The sequence below is a fragment of the Pantherophis guttatus genome, chromosome 1, assembly GCF_059756535.1.
Source record: "Pantherophis guttatus breed Tessera chromosome 1, ASM5975653v1, whole genome shotgun sequence".
Lineage (NCBI taxonomy): Eukaryota > Metazoa > Chordata > Lepidosauria > Squamata > Colubridae > Pantherophis > Pantherophis guttatus.
Window position 1 is genome coordinate 277,101,903 of NC_142063.1, and position 27,728 is coordinate 277,129,630.

Below are 27,728 nucleotides of genomic sequence, written 5' to 3' on the forward strand. Positions count from 1 at the left end.
TAAAAGTAGACTTTATTTCTGAGTAGAATTCGTTGGGTAGATTTGCGGGGAATGATGGGAGTTGTGGTCAGTGGAATGGGAAAGTATATTACATGGTCAAGTATATTACATGGTCAAGTACATGGTCAAGGGATCCTAAATTCGGTCCTAGTTTAGAAGCCTACTTGGTTTGCCAAAAATTACATGTAATATAACATTCATGTAAGATTTTTCTTCCTGAAATTGCATGTTAAAAGTACAGTACAGTAACACAGACTGCCGCATAAAAAAAAAAAAAGGCGCACAGCAGTATACAGTAACGAGAAACGGGAGGGGGGTCCTGGATACACGCGTGAAAAGCGTATTAGAAATTATCAAACTGATAGCTCCGTATTGCCACCAAAGAAATTGCCAAAACGTGTAAATCTATTTTGCATGAGCCTGCTCTTTACACTAACCGCTGCCAAGCTTCTTCATAAATGAGTTACTTTTGCAATGTCTTTTCAAGTCTAATATTGGGGCAGCCGTATTTCCTTTCCTCAGGCACCAGCGCAGAGCTGGGCACATTCAGCACACCCACCCACCCAGATTCACACAGCGCTCCTTTCCCACCCCACGCCGCCTCAAAAAAGCCGCGCAAGCTTCTCTCGGTACAAAATAGGGAGAGCCCATTGTCACTGATGGAAAAGCGTAATCCTACTGTATATATATATATATATATATGTAAGTGTCACGCTGCGTGCCTATGGGATCGTGCCGGGTAAACAAAATGGCAGCGTTTCCCTAAAATTCTGGCGTCTAGGTCACCATTCCCACAGTGCTGCCGCAGCTGCTGAGTTATGTAGGTTACAAAGGGAAACGGGGGAGGGAGGGCAGAGAGCGCTCTGACGTCTGCATTTTGTTCAAGGGCTTTGGCCGCACTCTCCGTGCGCAGCCGCAGTCCAAGACGTGACTCTCTGCTATTGGCACTTGGAAGGCTTGTTAAGCGAATTGCACATTCCAGAGGCGGAGACCTTCTTATTGCTGCGCCGTCACGGCTGTACACTCCTCCCCCTCTGCTGCTATTTCTGGGCGCCCCACGCTCCCTTCCTCCCAGGTGCAAAGCTCGCCCAATGTGGTAGCTGACGGGTGTAAAAGCTACGATGTGTACTCCCTTGCTCGCTCTCATCATTAATCTGTGCGGTTCCTTTTGGAGGCATACAGTGCTATAATTCATTCAGACCTGTTGGGGTTATAGGAGAACGAATGTAAATTCGGGTGCGGTAACTTACTTGCACGTGTGGTTGCCTATAACACGATCCGGCGTTACTCTCTAGTCCTTGCTGACGCTTTTTTATTAATCAAATTTTAAAACCGCCCATCTCCCTCAATTTCTGGAGCAGACAAGTTTCCGATCGCCATTATTATTTTTTTTAATGCAAACAGACGCTCGAGCCGATTTTTTTTTTTTTTTTTTGCAACCTCTTCCCTTTCGACTGGAATGAACTGGTTGTGAGTTGGAAGAGCAGAGTGTAGATTATTATCTCTCCCAACTGGATTGGCAAAGAAAAGGCAGGGGAGGGAAATATGGTGCTGACATTGTCTAGCTTGGTGCTATTCGAAATGCGGTTGATTCGTTTGAACGTATTCCCCTTAATGAAGCGGAAAGGTTTGTTTTTGTTGAAAATCCACCCTCGACTTTATTGATCTTGCTGGATCACATGAATAAACTTGTCCTCAAATTACATGGCTGTTTAATCTCATATTAACACGTTCAGTATTCCTTCCACGATTCTCCCGCATGGGGATTTCCGCTGTCAAATGCCCTGCTTGTTACGCTTGCGCTTTTCAATATTACCAGCTATTCCCGCTAGCGTGCAAAAAAAAAACAAACAAAAAAAAAACACGGGGGGCTCGGTGCAGGTTTCTGTCTCACAAAATCTGGTGCGCCCCCTCCCAAAATGGTGCAGTGCCCCCTCCCACCGTTTCTCACAGATCCATCAAGTCACCACCCCTTTCTCAAACATCCCATCCTGGTTTAAAATGGAGGACTGCAATTGTTGATACATTCAGGAAAATCCTATTGTCCTTTCGGTGCAATGCAGCTTAATCGCTTCCTGCCTTCTCATGCCTCTGCGGTGAAGCCGCATCAGACATAAACAGTGCCCTTCCTTCACCCAGTCAACTCTCCCACGCAGCACAAAGCCAATCATCCTCTGCCCGCCATTTGCTTCCCCCCCTCCTCTGCAAACATTGTCCTGTTAAATGGAAAGAAAGTCTTGATTTGTATGTGTCCGAACGGAAGCCTGCTGATTCTTAGACAATCGAGGTTTTTATTTTTATTTTTATTTTTAAATTAAGATCGTTCTGTTTTGATTCTTCCTTCCAGCATTTTCCAGCTGCAGATCCCTTTCTGGGATTTATTTATTTTTTTGGAAGAAGCATCTACCACCGCCCCTTTCTGCCCTTCAGTTTTGTCCGAGCTGGCAAGAGTTAACGTGTGTTGTTTTCTAATCCACAGCCGCCATGCCTTTTATGTTCTGTTCTATCGAATTCTTTTGTCAGCAGCTCTCACGGAACTTCCAACATCCCCCCACCCGCACCCCCACCGAAAGCTGTATACTTTCAGTAAACAGATCTTTGTTTTTGCCTTCCATCCACCGCTTTCTCCAAAAAAGAAGCTGGATCCCTTCCAAGCTGGCTGCAACAACTACTTGCCTACACTAAAAGAGAGGGAGGGAGGGAAGGCGGGACGGGTTTCTAGGGTGAGGCAATGTGTCTGCAATTCACAGAGACGAGGCTGGAATTGTAATTGCTTCCATCATGTGATGGCTTATGAAAGAGGAAGTTTGGATGTTTTAGTCACGTAGTTCTTTACCCTCTTGCTTAGCCTCCAGGAAAGGAAGGAAAATTGCATATATTGCCTACATCAAGAGAGAGCCAAGACCAGCATATTTTAACAGAAAAATATAACCGGTGTGAACTGCTTGCTAATAATAATATTTTTTAAGGAAATAAACGGAAGAGGAAAAAATTACATGTCCCCCTTTATCCAGCTTTACTGTTTTTGTTTTTAATGATTCCTGTAGCTGTACTAGCTCTCAGAATATATCCCTTTATACAATCCAAGAGTGAAACGGGGGCTCCTTTATGTTTTTTGAATGTTGTTCTCATTTTATAAAAAACAACAATTAAAATCTGGGAATTTAACCCATTCATGGTTTCTATTGTTACATGGTAATATTATTATATTTAGGAATAGTTATAGCTAGGGGACACCTAATGGCGATTGGCTGTAATACCTCTGTGAAAAAAAGTACTTGCATAACTACTGAAAACGACAAAATAAGAAAGGATTTCAGGTTATGCTTTGATTAGAATAATATTGATTTGATTATGAAGCATAAATGGTGTTCTGGAGGAATGGAACAATAAGAGGATAAGTACTAAACTTAAATTAATTAAATGTTTAGATCCAAAGGAAGTGATCAAAATGGAATGGTTACTGTTATTTTTTTTGGAGGGGTTTAATACTCAACCCAGATTCTTTTTTTAGAATCACAATCCAGTCATCAAGATTACTGGAAAAGTAGAAAATTCATACCTGCTGTCTTACATCAAAGAAAGAGAGTGGCCTGTGGCACCTTAAAAGCTAAGAGATTTATTACAGCATAAGCTTTTGTGAAGGTCAAAAAATGATTATCATAGCGGAACATGCTCTATCATACACTTATTTATTGGAAAGTCAATCCTAATGAATTCACTGGGACTTATAAAAAAATAAATAAACAAACAAATAAATAAATAAATGCTAGTAATTTGTCCTGAGTTCAAAAGAAGAAGGAAATACATCTGATGGATTGTTTTATATAAAAAAAATCCCAGAACGGGTGAAATCCAAAAATTTTCCCTACCGGTTCAGTGGGCATGGCTTGGTGGGCGTGGCAGGGGAAGGATACTGCAAAATCTCCATTCCTACCCCACTCTGGGGCCATCCAGAGGTGGTATTTGCTGGTTCTCCAAACTACTCAAAATTTCCGCTACTGGTTCTCCAGAACCTGTTAGAACCTGCTGGATTTCACCCCTGCCCCAGAAATATATTCGAATAAAAGGAGCCAACCAATCACAGAACCCCAATCCTGGAGTTTCTGTAACTGAAACTTACTGGTAATTAAATGGTTTCAAAAAGATTCTAGGGATATGGCCATCTTTTTCTATTCAGGGTTGCATAGACACAGAAGTCATGCTGAGGCGCATTCATGGTTATTGTGTACAAAGCTGAAATGGACCAGAACCAATTGAAGATATGCCAACTGAATATCTTTCTGGCACATTCCTTTTGGTTTTTTATTTCTCTCTTTTTCTTCCTTCTCTGTTAGCTACCTTCTGATACTGAGACAGATTGTTCTTGCCACAGGCTGAGATTCATCACTTGCAAATAGCTTTGGAAATTAGGTGGAAAGCTGTATGAAAACAAGCCGAGAACTAAGATGGATAGGAGGTATGTGTTGTCCACCCTTGGAGAAGAAGATGGGGCAATAGTTCTAATTCACATTCTTTGTGAACGTGAATAGTATATAGGATGAGCTACAGTATATACTATCTTGAAGGTTTGGATTAAATTGCTTCCTGTCCCAAGTATTATAGGATTGATTCAAATCAGTCTTATACCTCTTTGAAGAAGAAAACAACTGTTCTAGCTGTGTATTGTCTAGAAGAACATGTAGAGAAGCCTAAAGTTAAAATAGCATTTTTTCAAATTGAAAGGATATAACAGATTAAGGAAGGAGACTGTGGAAACAAGTTTGCAAAGTGATTTATCAAAACAAACATCAGCGCTGATCTTGATCCAATTCTACTAAACTGCAAACTGTGAATCCCATTATTATTATTTTTTATCTGAGGACGATAGAATTGTAGCAGTGACATAATTCACTGCAGAAAATAGTCAATCCAAAGCTACATAACAGCACTTACATGGTCCTGTCTGATTTTGAAAATGCGAACAAGGTCAGACCTAATTAGTACATGCGAACAAGGTCAGACCTAATTAGTACCACCAGGACTCGTAGGCTAGGCTGGGAAGTTTAAAAGGCTTCATAGCAAAAAGCAATAAAAAACAAATTCCATTTGACAGGGATACTCTGTGTGTGTGTGTGTGTCAGTGGTGGTATTTAGCCGGTTCTATCAGGTTTGGACGAACCGATACGGCGGCTGCAGGAGGCTCTTGTCCTCAGCGCATCAAAAACACGTCCTGTTCTTGATGCGCTGCGCCTGCGTGCGTGCTCACATTTGTGAACCAGTAGCGAAGGTAAGTGAATACCACCCCTGGTGTGTGTGTGTGTTTCCTGCAAGTTCAGGATCAATTTTTTAAATTCAGATCAACCAAGTATTGATCCATTGGTTGCACAAAGCTTCTAATTTTATAATCTCCTTCTCAGAATAACTGACCCATCTGGGGTCACTGAAGGTGGCATGGTTTCCTACTACATAGTCTTCCTCAGCTTCCTGACTGGAAAAACGTTTCTTCAGGAGGCTTCCTTCTGAAATTTAAGCACAGCGGGGAAAGTCAGGAGACTGCAGAGCAGGGAGCAGGTAATGGTCCAGTGGAAAATGAATGGACTTTCCTCCAGTGAAGTGGCACCAAAGTATGCCAGCATAATTTGCTGTGTCTTCTATTCTGCCTCAGTAATGAGGCTGGCGAGTGGTGCTGTCCTAACAGTTTCAGTGGGACACAAGTGAAGGAAAACAATTTGTAAAATATTCTCCCAGTGCCTAATCTCTTTTCCTGCCCAAGCCAGGGGAGGCTGGGGGTGGGGAGTGCCTCCAGCAACGAAAGCAGCTAAGAAGATCTGGGCAAATCCCAGCTCGTCGTCACTGGTGTTGCTGCCGAAACACTGCAAATCACGCACATAGCAAATCTTGTTTGGGAGAAAGCAGAAAATGCCATTTTAACATAACTACAAAGTTGGGCAGCCACAATCATGAAGGCCTTGTCCTTAAAGGACAGTTAGCAAGACGTCTTCAAGGACTGTTAGGGAGATGCATCTCTGCATCTCTCAGCCACCTGGCAATAACACTTACAAATGGTTACAAATATAGATTTGTAACAATGCCGGCTGGCGGGCCTGCGGGGGAGGGCCTTCTCTGTGGCTGCCCCAGCTCTCTGGAACCAGTTACCTCCTGAGGTCCGGACCACCCCCACCCTATTGGCCTTCCGGAAAGCGGTGAAGACCTGGCTTTTCCGGCAGGCCTGGGGCCGTTGATCTCGCTATTCAATCTTACGAGATCAGGCCATGGATGGTGTGCATGTGTTTTTAATGTTTTTAAAATGCTTTTATAATGTTTTTTTTAAAAAAATTATGTTCATTGTTTGTATTATTTTTGTTGTAAGCCGCCCAGAGTCCCTTGGGAGTTGGGCGGCATAGAAATATGATTAATTAAATTAAATTAAATTAAATTAAATTAAATTAGATCAGTCCAGTCAGTCCCAAATTTCTTCATGATAATATTGCCTGCTTTGACCATCAGTGAGGAAATAACGGAGCCTCCAGGAGGAGTAAATTCTGTAATCCGGCTGCTGGAAGAAAGCTGGAATGTCAATGGCTAAGTGCAGGGTTTCTTAACTTTGAGAATCCTTAAGGTGTGTGGACTTCAACTCCCAGAACTCCCCAGCCAGCCATGATAGTGCAGTGGGTGACTTTGGCTCAGTCACTCTCAGCTGAACTCAACTCACAAGGATGGATGTTGTGAGGAAAGAAAAAACCAAATAGGTTGAGAAAACTCTGAAACTTGTCTTGAGTGTCCCATATGAAAGGCAGGGTATAAATCTAACAAAGAAACAAAAGGTTTTCTTGAATCTCTGCCAAATATGCATCAGAGATTGGCAAAACAAACCTTGCTTTTTAAATTTCCTCATACTGCATTAGTATTCTAATTTGCCAGGTGTCCGGCACGGTCCCTACCCGGATCTCTGCTGCTGATAGATTTAAAGAATTGAATTTAATGTTACTAGAAATACAGGTAGTTCTTGACTTACGATCACAATTGAGCCCCAAATTTCCACTGATAAGCAAGGCAGTTGTTAAATGTCGCACTCATTTTATGACCTTTTGTGACATAGTTGTTAAATGAATCACTGCAGTTGTTAAGTGAGCCATGCAGTCATTAAGCATATCTAGCTTCCCCCATTGACTTTGCTTATTGGAAACTTGCTGGGAAGGTTACTGTTAGAAGAAATATCCAGGTCTAGTTCCAAGCTGGGAGAAAGGCACTGGAGACAAAAGGGAATCTGGAGGCTGATTGGAAAGAGGGTCCATTTATTGATGAACCACCAAGCATGTGTCAGTCTGGGCAGCTGACCATATGGAGTTTAGAGTGAGGGGTTTTTATACCTTCTCTTGGGGTTTGCACTTGAGCTTTCTGTTCCTGTGCAAGAACATGTATTCTATTCGCTGTTGTAGGGTTTATGTAGGGGTCATAGCTGGCTCTATAGGTTGTCTGAGCTTAGTTTGGTTGAAGTTTCTGAGGGTGATGCAATAATTAATGGCTTTGCCATGTTTTGGCTCTTAGAGTGGTGGGTTGCCCCCGGTTCGGACTGGTTCGCAAGAACCGGTAGTAAAATCGGTGGGAGGCCCTGCCCACTGCCCAGGAAGTCGTCATCGGCGATCTGCACATGTGCAGAAGCTTCTGTGCACGCACAGAAGCAAGGCACTCGATTGCAATCCTGTTGCGAACCAGTAGTAAAGGTAAGTAGAATCCACCCCTGCTCTTGGGTGAGGGCTAATCTGCCTTTATTCAAACTTTGCTGCGGGGAGTAATGGATTGCTAAAGCTGCATTTCTAAAAGCTGCCGGAGCTCAGAATCTGCTTGGGGGCAGGGAGGTGAGGTGAGTTTCTGTCTCCCTTCAGATTTTTATTTCTCTTTTAGGGGAAATATTTTTTCCTGCCTTTTTCAAAACATTTCATTCTTTTAGGAGAGGGATGGGTGCTAACTTTCTACAATACAAATGGTGATCACATGACCCTGGGACAGTGCAACTGTCATAAATACAAGCCAGTTACCAAGCACCTGAATTTTGATCATGTGACTGATCATTGGGGATGCTGCAGTGGTCGTAAGAATGAGAACCGGTCATAAGTCACTTTTTTCAGTGCTGTTGTAACTTTGAACGGTCACTAATGGGATCATTGAAAATTAAGAAGTATCCTAAAATGCCTTGCAATCTTTTTTTCCCAATATAATTTACTGCAAAACTAAGCAGCTTGAAGCTTACTGGCCACGCGCAGCCCTGCAATCCCAAGACCTCCCTGGAAATGGTGGGGCTGAAAATATCAGACCTTTTGTTAAGGGAGCAGATTTCAAGAGGCAAAATGGTGGCCTTAATTCTTGCAACTGTATTATCTCTTCAGAAATAAGAAAACACTCCAAAACGGGGTTAATTTGGGAGGCTAGGAGGCAAAATATAAAGCCATGGGGAAGGGGGGAGAAAGCCCCTTAGCCTTCCCCAAAAACTTAAATCGGAATGTTGGGAACTATATTCCATCATTCAAGTGACAGCATGCCCTCACTGTTTCAAGGCTGGGCAGGAAAAAGTATAAATTCCCAAGCTAAAAGGGGTTTCCTTCCAATTTTATCTGGTCCTTATATTTACTTTGCCCAGGTGAGTGAAAAGAAGCCGATCCTTACACAGTGAAAGTTTAACTTTAGCAAATACTCCTATTTCTGAAAGAATATATTTTTATTATTAACATTTGCTCAAACTGGTCTAGTTACTATTATCACTTTCTGAATTTACAATACTGAAACATCACCACACACGAGGCCCTGGAGCACATCCAGGTCTTCTAAGTTTTTTCATGGGTCAGCAGAGCACAGTAACATTTTATTTAATCCCCTAATATTTACCTTCCATATTTACTTGCTGGCCCTTCGGTCAACAGTTTTTTTAAAAAAATTAGGCAAATGAACGGTTTTTCTTGGTAGAATATTTGAAACGTTATATATTGCTTTGGAAGTAAAAAAAAAAAAAGATGCTAAGTAATTCAGAAAATTATACCAATAAAGGCTGTCCTTCAAGGTTGACTCAGCCTTCCATCCTTTCTAAGGTAGGTAAATTGAGGACCCAGTTGTGGGGGCAATAAGCTGACTTTGTATAAATATACAAAAAGGATGAAGGCTATTGCTTAGCACATTGTAAGCCACCCTGAGTCTCCGGAGAAGGGCGGCATATAAATCAAAATTTAAAAAAAAAAAAGTTCCAATAATTATGGGATGAAATGTCCATGTTTTTTCTTCAGGTTCTCATTCACCTAGTCTGAACCGAACTGTAATGCATACATTATTTCAGTATAAAATGTGAATTCAGGTACGCAAATCTTATTTAACAGAATGGGAGCAGTGTGCTGGTGTACCATTCTCATTTCTGTCCCTGAGGTGTCCACAAATAATTTGGGGAGCTTTGTATCCCAATCATCTGTTATAGTAGTAGCTTCTTTATGGTTGGATGTCCCAGCCTCCCCAATTTTCTACACTTCAGTTGTGATGTCTTAAGTCAGTGTCCCCCAACCTCTTGGGCACCAGGGACCAGTTCTGTGGAGAGAGTTTTTTTCCATGGACCAGAGGGGGCTTGGTTTCATGTGCTGTCTGCGTCCCGTAGATGGTGCTTTGCTTGTTTGCATGGCCCGGTTTCTGGCATGCCATGGACCAGTGCCAGTCCATGGACTGGGGGTTTGGGGACCTTGGCAGTGGTAAAATCCTCTGCGGATTGCCACCGGTTCGCTGGCCGCGCATATGTGGTGTGCACCAAATGCGCACTGCACATGTGCAGCACATGCCAAAAGCACGCTGCGCACACATGCACAATGCACACCAAACGAGCGCTTCGTGCAGAAAAAGGAAACTTCACTAGGTAAGTAGAACAGCGAGGGGAGGGGGAACAGCTATGCCGTGCAATTTAGCTTCGCTAAAAAGCAGGATTTCCTGCTTTCTAGCAAATATAAACCGCGCGGCAAAGCTGATCGTCAGAAATACTGGTTCAGATGAACTGGTAGGTTTTTTTTACTATCAGTTAGCCCAAACCAGTAGTTTTTATCACTACCGGTTTGCCCGAACCAAAGCGAACCAGTAGCATTTTACCCTTGGACCCTGGTCTAAGTGGTTTCCAATGGTACCAGAGAATTCTGGGAATTGTAGTTACAATATATGTGGAGGAACCATGTTCAAGAACTCTGGGATCTATTTTTGGCATTTCCACTCAGTTCAAGCTTTGTTTGAAATCTGTGAGGACATTTCTATGAGAAATAAGTTCAATGACCACATTGTTACGAGTCTTTAGTTAGCAATTAAAGCAGAACTCATTATTTTAAATATTATTTGTAGCTTTGGGATATAAAACAGCAGACTGTTCCCATTTTAGATTTGTTGATATCTGAAAAGTGGCTACATTTTCTTTTTCTAGTGAGAGTCTGGGAATAAATTCTACAAACCCTTACAAATAAACAGGAAGCCCTGGAATCTGTGACCCTGATGTGATGTGGTTCTGGCTCTATTTATAACATTAAACACATTAGTTCAATTGGCCAAATAATGCCCTACAGAACATGGGGACAAGCCAAGAATTTATCAGGAAGTATGTTGCAAACTAAGAGGAAAACAAGTAGCTAAGAATATCACTTGGCAGATGTGTTGATTTTGTAAGCTCTTTGATTAAGCTGTACCAGATAAAACAGGTTTTTTTTCCCTCAGATGGTAATGAATAAAACAGCATGCCATTATTATTATTTTTTAAAAGACAAATTGTTGAGGTTTACAAGAGGCAAGTTTAAAGTATCTATAATGAGAGGTTTTTGCCAACATCAGCCTCTGGAGAGCCCAGACTCTGAAGTCTTTTATTCTGGAACTGAAAGCTTGAAGAAAGGGCTGCATTCTATCACATAGTTTTAGGTTGTGCATGCCAAAGACAAAACTTTCTCAGGGACTGTGCCAGAAGGGGTTGACCTTCTTCCAGTATACATGTACTGTATTACTAATTTGTTTTCCCAACTGTAACTGAAGTAAGTCTAGGTCAGTTCCATATAAGTAGCATTCAAATAACTGATATGTTATGGGATAAATGTTATGGGTATATTTTTTGACAAACTGAATGATCACATAGATCTTGAATTCCAGTAAATGTAAAGGTAAGCAAACTATTAAGAATGTGGCATTCTAGCACAACTCTCTTAATGATACCCAGATTAGTCGCTTCTGTTTCCTTCCTTCCTTCCTTCCTTCCTTCCTTCCTTCCTTCCTTCCTTCCTTCCTTCCTTCCTTCCTTCCTTCCTTCCTTCCTCTTTCTTTTTCTTTCTTTCTTTCTTTCTTTCTTTTTCTTTCTTTCTTTCTTTCTCTCTCTCTCTCTCTCTCTCTCTCTCTCTCTCTCTCTCTCTCTCTCTCTCTCTCTCTCTCTCTCTCTCTCTCTCCCCCCCCTCTCTCTCTTTCCAAAATATACACATTGAATAATCCACGGGATTCATCAAAACATCTTAACTTTAAAATGTTTCTAGCTTCAAGCAAATACAAGTGATTTTGTCCTTAAGTACTTTGCAAACAAGTCCACATAATCACCTCATCCATCATTGCTCAAGAGTCTGGGTCATCTTAAATAAATCCACTGGATGGCACTCTGCAGGTGCAATAAGGTCAGAGAAGCAAGGTTGCTTTGCCACCCTTACTACCACACTACTACTTACTACGATACTTACTTCATTTGCTATCATTGGTATTCTAGGCATCTCTTCTATTAGTTCATTTCCTGGAACTCCTCCATTAACCACAGAGTTCCCTGGGATCTCCATTAACCATAGTGTTCCCCATCTGTAGGGATGCTTGGGAACATTCCTTGTCAATTTCATGTTTCAATGCTCAGTAAGAACTGTGGTGCAACTGCCCACTGGATCACTGAGAAACTCTCCAAGCACCTATTGAAAACCCATAAAATCCATATGATATCTGGAATGGACCAGCCTAACTTGTCCTTCTTTGCTTCCTGGAGATTGTTATGGCAGCAAGCTTCAGAATGACCAGAAAATGATTTGTCCATGACAAACTTTAACAAAAATGTCCTCATATAGAGATCAGAAACTGTTGCAAATTAAAAACCAGATGATGCATATGGCCAGCTTTATGAATCAGGCTAGTGTCAGTTAGTCAGTGATCATCTGGCAACAATGAAATCCCAGCCATGCCTGACATATTTGATATTCCACAAATCTCTTCCTAGTAACTTACTCTTAAAGTTTCAGCAGTTTATGCTTGCATGTCACAGAGTGCATTGTTAATCTGGGCACAAATTTGAATATATAACTATGCCATTTATAGATTAAGCAAAATTAAGAGTGTACTTTTGAAATAGAATAACTTTAGATGGATAAATTGGACTGAAGTCAAAACATATATTTACAGGACTCAAAAGCCAATACATAAGTACAAAAAAAAAAAATATCCAGAAAAAAAATCTCAGTTGAAAAGAACCCGGGAATTGCTTCTGAATGCAAATATTGAGTTGTAACTATATCTCTGCTACAAAGATTGGCCATGTTGCTTGGCTGTAACAGCATTAAATCCCAAATCTAGAATTTCAGCTCCAACTCTTTGAACAAATTCTGATCTTCAAGAAATTGTTAGATTATGATTAAGGGGGCCTTTGCTCAAACTTATTCATTCTCCCACTGCCATGCCAAAGGAACAAAAATAATTTTCATATCAGGAATAAAGATCCTGGCCCATGCTGACATTAGAACTATTTCTTTCAAATATAATGCTCTAGAAAAAATAATATTTAAAAGCATGTCTAATTCGATTTAGTGAAAGCTGAATTTAAGGCATGTTGGTGCAATGAACCAATATTTTCATAATATGCTCATATAAGTGAAAACATTACACACTTGAGATGAATAGATTGATAGCTTTGTCTAGCCTTCCTGTGTGCATGAATTTGCAGTTTCTCTTTATGCAGAATTTTCACATTCACCCTCCCCCCAGTTGTAGTCAAAATCTAATCCGAAATGTAGTTGGGTGGTGCAGAAATGTGTTAAATACATAAATCTGTAAGATGTCAGTTGGAACTAGTCCTAACTTGTTCAAAAAAGCAAGCACTGGAGGGGATTCTTTTGTTATTTTTTTAAAAGATGCTTGACAAAAAATATTCAAGTTACAGCTGGTTTATCGTAAAATATATTAAATATCAAGAATTGATATGCTTTTTTCAGTTCCCAAAAGATGTACTGTATATTATTTAAAAATTGTCTTTGATTTGAAATCTGGTTCAAGGCTAAATGTCTACGAATCCCAATGTTTCAGGTTTCTTTTCATACACAAAAATAATGGAGGCAATCACAACATATTACTGATTTATACAAGCCCAAATCCCTTCTTTTAGAGATGAAGAATCTTTCCAGATAGTTCCGAGAGGCAAGCATGTTGCTGAAGTATGATGATCAGACTATTTGAAATGACATCTCCAAAATGAATTCTGGGGGAAAAGAAAACCCATCGTAGCTGTTGGTTCTTCCAAGAGAAACTCTGCCATATTTAAGAATATAGATGAAATTATTCTCTGGCCACTTTCTAAATTTTACCTTTGCAAATTGGCATTAGAAAAAGAGCAAACAGTAGAGATACGCACACAAAAAATTACCATTTAACAAAGAACATTAGTTAAAATACTTATTAGTAGAATACCAGTCAGGACATGCTTATTTCAGAACTAACACCTTTCATATTTTACCTGTACTTCCTGACTTCTACTTGGTTTTACAGTTTTTCAGTTAACCTCCCCTTCGGCACTAATTTAGAGACAGTATGCCCTTGTAGATTCTACACCTAACTAACTGGTATTTTTTTCATGAGTCATAATTACAGTGTAAACACAGATTCATACTGGGACAACAGACATCAAGGTGTAATGCTTTTACTCTATTGTTTGACTAAGTGTCTTTTGAAGCTTTTCCACAGCTTCATTTGACTAGATTTCATCCATTGTTAAAGTTAATTCAATGTACTGAAATGCAGAATGCAGTCCTGGGGTCATAAGTATATTACCTTGTGCAAGGTGAAACCACACCCTAGCCTAAATGAAGCAGGTTTCCTACTGGTTCCTTCTATGTCATCATTCAGTTGTAGAGAGTTATGAATAAATCCAAATTCTTTGTATAACCGCTACAGCAATTATATTAAAATGACATAAGGGTATGCTGATGTGGTTTAAATTAAAAAGAATATAAACATTAATAGTGTGGTCATTTTTATCACATTTGCTTTACATCTTGACTGGCTTGGGAACAAGGTAAATTTTCAGTAATATCAGACATGAATGAATTGAATTAAAGCAAAAAGGAAAAAAAAGAAAATATTTTAAATTAAAGCGCATGGCTTTAGCAATGCAAATGAGCAAGAAAATTACTTCTTCTAATTTCTGCATGCTTCCAATGGCAATGATAAACATGATGTGCCTAATAGTACTGTAATGCAAGTTCCATTATCTGGAACAATGCAGAGATTAGTTATCTAAACATTTATTAAAGTCCCTTTCAAGTCAAAATATTTCTCTAGGTCATTTACAAGCTGAAAGCTTACGTCAGTAAAAAAAGAAAGTTTATAAAAGTCAGAAAAGACCATACCTAGTCAACATTAAAAGTCCATCTGGATTTCAGTGGAGAAATTAAATGCATTTCCCATTTTTCTCCTCCCAGAGATAGGGAAGAAATCTGAAAATGCTGAAAAGAATGGAAATGCTTTTGCTAATTTATCTTCCTTCCCCTTCTGTTCTTAGAAACCATTTCAGAATCTCCCCCAAATAGCTCAACTTTTCAATATGGAAGCAAATTGCTTTGGAAGGATTGCAAGATTTGCAAGATTTGAAATATTTCAGGAGGCAGGGGCATGTATAATTGAATTTAAGGCAAAAGGTGAATTAAAAACATCTCATGATCAATATTCTCTCTGTTCTACCTGATATAAACTGTGAAACAGCATGTAGTTGTATAACCTTTTTCAAATTGCTCATATTACATGTTAGTTTACATAACTAAATTGGCCATTCTAATGTTTGAAGAAGCTGCCTTGTAGTGTAGAGCCTCATCCACAAATTGCTTTTATCATCTTAGCCCTGGGAAAATAATAAGACTTTATTCAGTACTGTACTTTCAACTCTGACAACAGAATGCTCCATTAAATGCCTGAGGAAAGACTGAGATCATTATGTTCCAGAAATTAATCCCTCCTACAGTGAAAAAAAACACTGATATGCAAGAGGTAGTTGATCTGCACTCCTGTAGATCTTCTATCTCAAGATCCAGTAGTAAGGAGAAACTGTATAATAAAGGCACAGGTTACCGGGACAACTTACTACGTGTATTCTTGGCATAATATATATAGAGAGAAAAATATAAAATCCAATTTAAGGCAAGTGTGTGCAAATTCTAGTCAGCTCTGGGTCTGACTAGAATTTCACTAGTGAAGAGAAGGACCAGGGGTGACATGATAGAGTGTTCCAATATTTGAGGGGCTGCCACAGAGAGGAGGTAGTCAAGCTATTTTCCAAAGTACCTGAAGGCCAGATAAGGAATAATGGGTGGAAACACAACAAAGAGAGATTCAACCTAGAAAAAAGAAGAAATTTTCTGATAGAGCAATCAACCAATGGAATAGCTTGCCCTCAGAAATTGTGGGAGCTTCATCACTGGAAGCTTTCAAGAAAAGACTGGACAGCCATCTATCAGATGGTTGGGCGGGGGGGAGGTTGGACTAGATGACTTACAAGGTCCCTTCCAATTCTGTTAATTTGTTAAGTCTGTTCAGTTACAGACATGGTGATCACATTTTGAAAAGCTAATCCACACACTGCACATGATCAGCAGCTGGCAGTCCCTGGTAAAAGTCCTTACCACCACAAATCTAAAGGATGCTGAATACATACCATGAACTTTATGGGAATCACTGATTTATATTAAATTTACACTGCATTTTCAATCAATGGATTTACTGATCAGTTGATTCATTTGTAATACATACAATATATACGCAAACGATTAAGAACCATGCATGGGGAAAATGGGATGGCCTGCAGAAAACTTAGATAATATCTTAAACCCGATTGGCTCTTACCACCAGTAGGTCACATTTTTTCCCCTTTTAGGCATTGATTTATTATGCTATTTTTTGCCTTCAGAACTGAAATTAATGGTGCCCTTTACATCTAAAGACAATTTCCATTTTCTGTAGGTCATACTTTTTATGCCAACAATCTCTTTGCCTGCTTTCTACAACAATCAATGCCGTCACCATGCTTGAATAATTAAGGTGTGCAGTCATATCTCATCTACTGAACTGTACAGTGGACATGAAAGTAATTTTGAGATATAGATTTTTCCAAGATTTTCTAAAATATCAAGGTATTTAATCCTGTCAGGGAAAAATGACCTTCGTTTTGATATACAAACTCTGGCATTAACATTAATGATGACAATTGTTAGAGTAAGCCAAAAAGGCCAATGCAATACAATAAAGAAAAAGAAACAAGCCTTCAAAGGATTGTATGAATCAGCTAACATAACAGAAAGTCAGGGTCGAGAAGCTAGGAAAGTAATATTCAGATCTGGAATGCCGTAAGAGTTTAAAAGGCTGAATTTCAGATTCAAGAAGAAACAAAAATAAAACGGGCTATAGCCTTAAACCTAAACACATTTATTTTCTGGTCTCACTGATTACAAAAGAGTTATTTCCAGATAACAAGAAGTTTCTTTCTCCCACAGATGCTCACTTTCTCTGTTTCTGTTTTCAGTGGCTCTAAGTATAGGGTCATCTTTCCTTACCTTCCATTTTTCCTTTCATAAAGTGGATTTTTAAAAAGATTTTTATCCCATCTTTTTAAATATATATAGACTGAATGGAACTCTTTGATTTAAAAAAAAATCCTTGAAAATCTCGAAGTACAAGAACTCTGCCTTGAAACCCAAAGAAATATTATTTGTTGATGACAATAAGGTAGGCCTAAGTAGACGAATAACTCAGCCTTTCATGACAACCACAATTTAGAGGTGGATAAATTCTGACTCATTCGATTAAAGCAGGCTGTTAAGATAGCTACATTAGCTAGTATTGTATTCCACATCTTATCAGAGCCACTAAAGGTACTGTACACATAATTCTTTTGAAAATGTGTGATCTTCCTTAAACATTCAGGATAACATAACTCAGCTGCATACAAATTAAATACTATTGTTTATACCTTAATCGTGGTTCATTTTGTGAACTGTGAAAAAAGAATGGAATTGTTCATGTTGTGGAGTTGCTGATTTGGAAAAAGGAACCACAGAAGATACAGTATATACACAAAGTCATTCCTTCCTGTGTTACCAAGTTAGTAAGGGCCATGATCATTTTGAGGAGAAGAGGAAATAGCTCGGATCTTTACTTTCTTTCTTTTTTTAAAATAACATCAAGACATGTAACAACTTGTCATAAAGAGTTTCAAACCATTTTAGCTTTAATCCTATTTTTCAGTTACTCTCTTTGCATTTAGCATAAGCTTTTAACATGACTTAAAAGAAAAACTTTCCTGCTTGCAATATAGCCTAAGGACATTTCCGTATTACATATTTTGTTCAATAACTTCAACTGTCATGTCTCACAATTGGTTGAACTTTATTGTGCTGGCACATCCTAAATCCAGAACCATCCTTGCATTACATAATAGTTAAAGTCAAGTTGGCCAGCTATTCGGTATTTATTTGCCATGTAAATACATTTTTGAAAAGAAGCAACAATATAAAGTGGGCCACTGCCAACAGCCTGTCAAGAACTGGAAAAGAGGTTGCCATTTCTGTATGTCTCAGCTGGGATTAAAGCCTGCATGATTTGGATTAGAAACTGCATTAGGAAGCCAAACCTCAGATAGCAAAGAGTTTGTGGAGACCTGGCCAGATTTCGGACCTACATGCTATAGAAGAGTTCCTAGAGCAGTGTTTCTCAACATTAGCGTTTTTAAAATGTATGGACATCAAGTCCCAGCATTCCCCAGACGGCTTTGTGTGAAAATTGCCACACATAAAATTGTCAAGGTTGAGAGTGATGTTTAGTAGTACATCCAGCAAAATCGAATCGAGTTTTTGCATTGTTGGTGTACAACCTTTTGGGAAATCAAGAGCTAAGAGTCAGAACAAAAGGGAGAATGGCTGAGGCAATTCAGAAAATTGAATGTGTTCTATTTCTGTTAAATTCTTTCCATTATCTTTTCAGTTGCTTGCCTCTTGAAGCTTATCTTCATCATATCCACTTTTAAAATCACGTATTTATTTTAAATTATATAAACAGCAGCTGGAGAGGGGATGGCCAAAAATATTTAGGTGCCATAGGCTGTGCAAACCATAACATCATAGAGTTGAAAGGGGCCATTTAGGCCAGTGAGTGCAACCACCCACTCAATGCGGAAATCCAAATTAAAACATCCCAGCCAGATGGCTGTCTAATCTTCACTGAAGCACATCCATTGAAGTGGAGCACACAAGCTTTCTGTGTGTGTGTGTGAGAGAGAAAGGCATTGATCAACTGGGTGGGTACATGACTGTATTCTGGGAATCAGTTGTGGTTTATGAAACTTGCAGTTTATGCTCAATTGTAGGTAAAGTTGATCCTCTTCAGTCCTGGTTTGGTCCAATAAATATTTGAAAACTGTTTTGGCAAACTGTAATATTTTTACTTCCAGGACAGAGCAATCAAATCAGTTCAGCAAGTTAAAAGAGAGCCAGTAATGAATTAATTATTCTAATAGGTCAAAATATGCATATCATTCAGTCTCTTAATGTATTTGGAGTTGGTGACTTCTGTTAACCAGGGGGTGGGGGAGTGAAATAATTTCTCAGATTGGATGTTTTATTCTCCCAAATCCAATCTGAGCTCCGCTAGACTTGCTTACAATATTTCCCCAAACGGTATGTCTATCTGGTTTGGGTTGCAACCTGGACAGAGCTACACAATTAGTTGCTTGGAACCTCCAGTTTTTGCACAGAGTATTGATTGGTGTGAGAAACTACAGGCTATTCTTAGAGCCCCATCTTCATGTGATATGGAAATTTGGTAGCTAACCACTGAACGATGTGTCATACCATTGAAAAAGTTTAGGGTTAGGAAAGAAACATTGAAAAATGAATATAGAACTATAGATACAGATACAAATATTGATGTAGGATGGGATCAGACTTTTAAATTACATTGTTTTCATTGTTTTATATGCTTCACTTGGTCTACGTGGGTTTCTTTTATCCATACATGCACACAGACAGCTTGTAAAATTTTACCTTCAGATTTAAGAGAAAGAAACCTGTTGGGCAATGGAAGCAATAGATGTGTATGTCTAACTGTTTGCTATTCTGTTTCTTAAAACTTTTATGTGAGGCACTGGGGCGGGGGGGAATCAAAGTGAAATCGTATGTCACGATGTCATAGGATTAATTTTTCAGCAGTTCGGCAGTTCGAATCTCACCAGGCTCAAGGTTGACTCAGCCTTCCATCCTTCTGAGGTCGATAAAATGAGGACCCAGATTGTTGGAGGCAATAGGCTGCTGACTCAGTAAACCACTTAGAGCGGGATGTAAAGCACTGTGAAGCAGTATATAAATCTAAGTGCTATTGCTGTTGCTATTGCTATATCGTACACATGACTTCATGATGTGGCTAATACAAATTGCATGATTTTCATCATGATATACACAATATCCTTATATCTTCTGTTGCAAGAAGTGTGCCAAAATATTCTGTCTGTCTGTCTGTCTGTCTGTCTATCTATTTATGACAGCCTATCTTGCAGAGGGCTAAATACGCCCTAAGGTTTGCCCATTCTTGTTATAAGGACTGAATGCATTTCATGATTTGTTTTCTTAGCTAACCTATCTGCAGTTAGATAGATATACACTATAATATAACTAACTGGAGTGCTACTAAAATAGCACTTGTGTATTAGAGAACATCTCTTACTGAAGAGGACTTTGACAACACTGTTTGTTACTAGGGATAAGGTGAGGACTGTAATGACTTATGATCAAAATTTCGGACTCGGTTATGGTTGTAAGTCAAGAACGACCTTGTATGCCAGCAGATTTTTGAGCCATTTCATAGAACATTGAATGTTAAAGAGGTTCTCTGGAGGTTCTCCATACATTACTAGTGGGACAGTGATCTCATTACTTTAGTATATGGTATAGACCAGTGATGGCTAACCTTTTTCTCTTCATGTGCCAAAAGCGCGCGCGCACATGCCAGCACCCATAATGCAATGCGGCCCCCGCACATGCACGCATGACCCCCATGCTCCTCGTCCCCTGCGTATTAAAAATGTTAGCAACTGGTTCTCTACTCGGTTGCTGGGTGGGTGTGGCCATGGTGGGTGTGGCCTACTCGGCCTCCTGCACCATGGCCGGGGGCATTTTTGCCCTCTCCAGACTCCAGAGGCTTTCCTCGAGCCTCTGGGCGGGCAAAAATGGCCTCCCTCTGGCTCCGGAGGCACTCTCATTTTCGGAACTTCCGGGAGGCCTGTTTTGTGCCCTCCCAGAGCCTCCGCGTAGGCCCTGAATTTACCTGGAATCCAAAACAGGCTGTGTGGAGACTCCTAGGCGGGGCGGGGTGGGGTGGGAGGGGCCAGCCATTTCTTGCAACTACCGGTTCAGCGAACCAGATGTAAATTAGTATCTGGTTGTCCCAAACCAGCAACCCCCCACCTCCCGTTTTGGGCCTAGTAGGCCTCCCTGCAGCCTCCTGGCCCCAAAAATGGGCCACGGGGGATGCCCCAGCGTGACTCCCATGCATGCGCACCCAACCTCCTGTGCATGAGTGTGTGTCTATCGCATGTGCCCCGCCCCCTGCACATCCTGAAAATCAGCTGGCCGGCGGGAGGCGTGTGTGCGCATGCGCATGCACAGTGGAGCTGAACTGGGTGACGGCTCGCATGCCCACCAAGAGAGCTCTGCATGCCAGCTGTGGCACACTTGCCATAGGTTCACCATCATGGGTATAGACTGTGTTTCACTGTTAAAATGTGACTTTCTTACAGAGTAATTGTTACATAGGGAAAAGTTGACTGCAGCTCAGTTGAGAACTAGGAGGAGAAACTGGAAAAATGTAATTGAATGTTTACATGGGTATGGGTAGAGTGAAAATTAGGCAGAATTACACGCCGTCTGGATTAAGTTGGTCAAGATCCTGTTACATGTAATCTGCTCCATCCAATTCTCCTGAACTACCTGTTTTTCCTCTGTTTTTTATTGAGTTTTTTATGTGCTTCAGACTTTCATGCAACTTCCATATGCAAGTTTACTGCAAAATTTTGGTACTATATTTACCTGTGTGAGTAAGTCAGTATCCAGTTGAGTGAAAGGTGAAGGTAAAATTACTCATGCAACTAAATTTAGAAAGAGTTGGTCATAAAAAAACCTGCTTGTGGTTGGTGTGAGCTCTTTTGTGAGTAGGAAATTTATATATATGTTTAAACTGATTACTATGCAATTCCAGAAAAATGTGTGTCTGGCTTAAAGAGCTGCAGAAAAGTACTATATTTGCACCCCAGTATGCTTCTAAGCATTTTCTTGGTTTTGAATCTGAAGAAATACTATTACTGAGCAGTAATTGCATTTAGAAGAAATACCATCTCCACAGTGCCTCCCACATGGAACCTCTGTGTAGATAAATCTCAGCAAGGAAACTGGCTTTCAACGAATCTGCTCTCTATATTTTGTCAGCTAAATTAAAGAGCAAGTTATAATTATAAATCTTGTTTTACTTCTAGAGATGGGTAATAAATATCTGTGACAAGGTAAATTTTCTTATAACTGAACTCCTTCCAGTGCTTCCCTTGGACTTACAGCTCATCCATACACCCAACTGCTTTGACTCTGAGATGGCTCACTTACCATTTGCTCAAGACATGCCCTCTCAACAAAGCCTCAATTTTAAGGCCAGCCTGCTGCTGAGGCAGGCTGAAAATGGTTCAAAAGGATCCAGCAGGAACTAAAACTGCCATTCCCATTCTATGTGGTATGGAAGAGGAAAAGCCGAGGTGACGCAGTGGTTAGAGTGCAGCACTGCAGGCTAGTTCAGCTGACTGCTAGCTGCAGTTCAGCAGTTCAAATCTCACCGGCTCAAGGTTGACTCAGCCTTCCATTCTTCCGAGGTCAGTAAAATGAGGACCCAGATTGTTGGGGGCAATATGTTGACTCTGTAAACCCCTTAGAGAGGGCTGTAAAAGCACTAAGAAGCAGTATATAAGTCTAAGTGCTATTGCTATTGCTATCCTCCAGAGCAAGGGTGAAATCCAGCAGGTTCTGACAGGTTCTGGAGAACCGGTAGCAGAAATTTTGAGCAGTTCGAAGAAGCAGTAGCAGAAATTTTGAGTAGTTCGGAGAACTGGCAAATACCACCTCTGGCTGGCCCCAGAGTGGGATGGGAATGGAGATTTTGCAGTATCCTTCCCCTGCCACGCCCACCAAGCCACGCCCACCAAGCCACACCACGCTCACCAAACCAAGGCCACAGAACCGGTAGTAAAAAGGATTAGTTCCAATGATGACAGCAAACGGAGGAAGGTGGGGAATTATTGTGCATTTCAGTTCACGACAATGGTGAACAAATGAATGTAGAGTAATAGTAAAACTGCTGTTCCATCTCCATCCCCTGTGCAGACCCCTGAAGCATGCCATCTATTGAGGGAATCCTTCACTACTTCATCTAATACCTTTTTCTTTTTGCCAAAATAGGAAGTAGTGGAAAGTCACTACCAACCATTCCTGGTTCAATGGCTACCCTGTCAGAAACTATAAAGGGAGAAGGAATAACCTCGAGGAGCAAGAGGAAGAGCCAAAACCAAGGCAAAAGTCAGATAATAGAAATTTATTTAGTTCTGTCTAGGGCAGAACTGTAACCCAAGTAAGCATCTTAAGACAAGATCTCCCTAGTTCTCACAGATATAAAGAGAGGAAGGGAGGGGGAAACACATTAAAGATTCTGTTATAGTATCTTTATAATGTAAATAATATTAGCATGTATAAATTTCCTAGCCTATCTTGGAGGGGCTGACAGAAACCCACAGTTCAGGAATGAGACTAGTACAGGTAGTCCTTGACTTACTGTGATGACCCAGGGCGTGGCACGAAGGCAACACAACCAGAGAACAGGTCTAATTCCCCTTTATTGCTCCAACTGTGCCCCCAAACGTTCCCACATTCCCTACAAGTCCTGGAGCAAAGTTTTCACACTCACCTTCAGAAGCCTCTGACTCCAAGTAGTCCAGTAAGCCAGGTTAATCAAACAGCAACCAGGGCCAACAGTCCAATAAGCCAGGTTAGCCCAAACAGTAACCAGAGCAAGAAGTTCAGCAGAGCATGCAAACTGGCAAGCCCCACAAGACAGAGTAGAGCAATCTCTAGGCTTTGGCAAGTGCACACGAGGCTCCACAGATTCAACACTTGTTCCCGACAAATGCCTCTCCCACAGGCACCTCCTTACATCTCAGTCCCCAGGTGTGCCTTGTGAAAGGGGGAGCCACTCTCTTCCCTCGTAGCTGGCTCAATCTGCGTTGATCTCACCGTCTCTCTTCCCTCCTTGCTCTTGAATCAGGAGAGGGTAGTCCTTGCTCTTCTCCTGAGCTTTCTTTGTCTGGAGGCCTTACTAATTCAGAAAAGCCTTGCCTGGACTGACTCTGCCTTCCCTACTTTCCTCCAAGGCCAACAGAACCGGCCTCTCCATCTCTGTCAGTTCTTGTTCCAGCTGATCTTCCCCCACAGATTCAGACTCCGAGGGGGGGGGCATGACACTTACATCCATTCATTTAGTGACAGTTTAAAGTTATAATGGCACTGAAAAAATGTGATTTATGATCATTTTTCACAGTTACAACCGTTGCAGCATCCCCATGGTCAGATGATCAAAATTCAGTTGCTTGGCAACTGGTTCATTGCAATGTCCCAGGGTCATGTGATCACCTTTGATCTTCTGACAAAGTCAATAGGAAAGAAAGAAAGATTCACTTAACAACCGTGTTATTAATTTAACAACTGCAGAGATCCATTTAACAGTTATGGCAAGAAAGATTGTGAAATGGGGCAAAACTCACTTAACAATTTCTTGATTAGCAATAGAAATTTTGGGGTCATTTGTGGTCCTAAGTTGAGGACTATATATAGTGAGGGCATAACAAGCTTGTTCTGAGGAACTTAAAGGAACATTGCAAGGGGAGCAATTCTGGAAGCAGCATACAGTACTTTCCTCTTGTCTCAAGCGTTGAAGGAGGAAAGCACATCTTTGGGTCTGTGTGAACGAGCCTTCAGGTCTCACTACAAATTCTGTTTTCAAGGTTTTCAGGTGTCCAGTGTCACTAGTGGTTTGAATGTATATTTTTGAACATCTAAAAACATACTGTTTATAGTACTTGTTACAGAGGCTGAATGCATGTCCAACTGGTTTTTTTTTTTCATTTGTTAAGGGTAGTTTTTTTTTAAAAAAAACAGTTGCATCAGAAACAGCAGGAAAATAAAATTTCAGTTTGGAGATATGTGCATGTTGCAAAATATTGTGGGTACTTATGTAATTTAGTCAAGCCAATATGGTTTAACTGGAAATGCACATACCTCCCCCTTTCTCACTGTTATTACTTAGCCCACTTTCCAATTCTTCTGCTTTCTCATTTGTTACAGGATAGAAAGGTATTCTTTAAAGGATAGAACTAAGTTTTCTGTGGTCATCAATTCTCTGCTTACAGGAACAATTGCTGTAGCTGGTATTCAGGAGCTGTAAATATGAAGCAAAAATTGAATGGATGGTGGATAAAAGTGGATCCCATTTAGCATATCTGATGCTAAAATGTAACAATTGGAAATGCCAGAATATAATATTAGAACTATCCCTGAAGAAGCAGGATCCCTTCTCCTAAACAATAGCAGGGATTAAAAGAGATTTGTCACGAATATTAGAACAAATCAACGTTTCTCTCCAGCTTTGCAAAAACTCCTTATCACACAGATGCACTCAAAATATTTATTTACTTATCTAGACTATTTATATAACTATTCACCTCACAGCTGGGATTCCGGGTGGTGAATAGAGAATTTAAAGTGGGGGGGGAGGTCCAAACAACACAATCAATCAAAAATAAACTTCCAGAGACCATCAGTATGAGACATGCCTGAGGACTAAAAGTAATTCCTAACAGGGTGAGACCATCTGGATCTCCCAGAGGTTTCTTCTTCCACAGGGTAGGGATTGTGACAGAGAAGGCATCATTCCTGGGTCCCACAAGATGATATTGCCTAATAGAAAAGATTTAGAGCAGGGGTGTCAAACCCAAGGCCCACAGGCCGGATCCGGCCCTTAGGCTGTTTAAATTTGGCTGGTGGTCAGCAAAAGGAGCCTGGATAGCTCAACAGACTAAAAGCCTGTTATTAACATTCAGCTGTCTGCAATTATTGCATGTTCGAATCTCCCCAGGCTCAAGGTTGACTCAGCCTTCCATCCTTTCTAAGGTAGGTAAATTGAGGACCCAGTTGTGGGGGCAATAAGCTGACTTTGTATAAAATATACAAAAGTATGAAGGCTATTGCTTAATGCATTGTAAGCCACCCTGAGTCTCCAGAGAAGGGCGGCATATAAATCTAATTAAAAAAAAAAAAAAAAAGGACCGACCTGTGGTGCCTCTGCCAGCAAAAATGGAGCTTGCGGCTCTCCCGAGCTTTGTTTTCTCTTGGGGAGGGATGCAGGAGGCCATCGCAGCAGAAAACAGAGCTTAGGAGCCCGTTTTCGCTGGCAGAGAGCTCGGGCCTCCACAGGCACCCCCGACATGAGTGATGTTGATCTAACCACGGCCACCCTGGCCATGCCCCTCTCCCCCAAAATCAAACACAACCCTGATGTGCCCCTCAATGAAATCGAGTTTGCCACCCCTGATTTAGAGTATGCCAACTCAGTAAGTTTTGATGAGCAGAAACAATTGGTTATTACTGTAAGTAACCTGATCCTTTACTGTTTACAGTTTTTGTAGGTAATAACCAGCACCTTGAATTGCATCTGGATGCCAACTGGAAGCCAGTTCAGTTCATATTGAGAAACTTCTGCTACCACAACTTCCAAATATTCTTCAAGGACAGACCCATGTAGAGTGCCTTGCAGAAATCCAACTGGGAAGTGACTAAGTCAAGAGTTACTGTAATGATTTAAGCAAGAGTAATGTTGTTCCCCCTATTAATAGCTTGATGGGGATTTTATTAATAGGAAATCATGACACACATTGGTGGTGATGCTGTCATATCATCAGAAAGGGCAAACCTACAGTTTATACTTGGGGGGTGGAATTTCAAGCCTATCAAAGGTTCAGCACGCCTATTTGTTTTTGTTTTTTTCTGTTCATAAATTAAAATAGTGATGTTAAATTCTGACAGCTGACCACCAAATTTGAAAGTATTATCAATCAGGGTTCCAGAAAGCAGAAGCTTGTCCTTTGAGTTAAATGGTAAAAAAAAAAAAAAAAGGAACAAATCTATCTCCCAAGGTTTTATTCCTGAATTGATTTAGAAGAACTTGAAAGCAGAACAGTGAAACATCTCTGAATGACAATGCATCTGGGACGACACCATGCAGAGCTGTCATGGAAAATATTGAATCAGAGTTAGTATTGGCTGAACTTTTTTGTCCCCAAATTCTTCCACTATTCCTTGGACATTAAAAACTGAAGAATAACTTTGGATCCACATTGTGTTTATGAATAGGGGAAACTGTGATCCAACATGTGAATTAGAAGCATTTAAACACTATGTATTCTTCTGACATGAAAGGCTAGATTGAATAAAATATGTTATTTTAGCCCAAGAACAATGCTTTCAAATATATTATTCTTTGGATGACTAATTATTTATCCATAAAAGAACAAAAATATATCGACACCTACCATGGGTAGCCAAGTGATATTTTTCATGTAATAAACAATGTTTATCCACCTTTCTCAACCTGGTGCACAGGAATTCTGGGAGGTGATGTTGCAATATATCTGGAAGGTACAATTTGGGGAAGACTGGTATAGACCCATGTGGTTTTTCACAAACCACTTGACATTAAGGTAACTCAAGGAAAGCATTTTCTAAACTTTCTCTTCCATAGTTAATTCCCAGATTCAAAATTACTTAAACTATTTTTTAACAAATTCTATTTCCTATCTCTTTCTGGATTCTGATGTTTGACATATGGGAGAAGACAGTATCTTTACTTAAAATCCTGATCAATCAAACTCATATAATAAATGAGGAACTATGTACAAAATCCAGCTCTAAATGGTATGATATATTGGCAGTCACATTACTGCGGTAATAATCCTCATTTTGAACTTAAATGGACTCCGGGGGATGGTAGAGAACAGGAAGGCCTGGAGGAATGTTGCCCATGGGATCGCGATGGGTCGGACATGACTTCTCCGATTTGAGAACTCTTGCCCCACTGTCTGGCTTTTCAGGTAGGAACCACTGGGTTTTTAAATTTTTATTTTATTTATTTTGTAATAAACCTAATGTGAAATATAGATGTCGTGCAAAGGGCTGGAAATAATTATTTTACTTTCTTTTAGTGCAAAAGTAGTCACTCCATAAATCCAGCATCCCATCTCTTAGCACTCTGAACTCATGCTGCTGAAATTCAGAACAATAGAGAAAAAATAGCTTCAAAATAGCCTAATGTTAGTAGTATGATTTCAGCCTAATTTGGGAATC

At 40.3% G+C, this 27,728-nt stretch overlaps 1 long non-coding RNA gene across 1 annotated transcript; it reads left to right on the plus strand.

The window, feature by feature from the left end:
* The first annotated feature begins 4,346 nt into the window (after positions 1–4,346).
* LOC117671981 (uncharacterized) lies at positions 4,347–26,856 on the plus strand. Its single transcript, XR_004593084.3, has 4 exons — positions 4,347–4,459; positions 5,400–5,553; positions 22,740–22,908; positions 26,006–26,856. It is a non-coding gene; the product is annotated as an uncharacterized LOC117671981 (long non-coding RNA).
* The last annotated feature ends 872 nt before the right edge of the window (positions 26,857–27,728 follow it).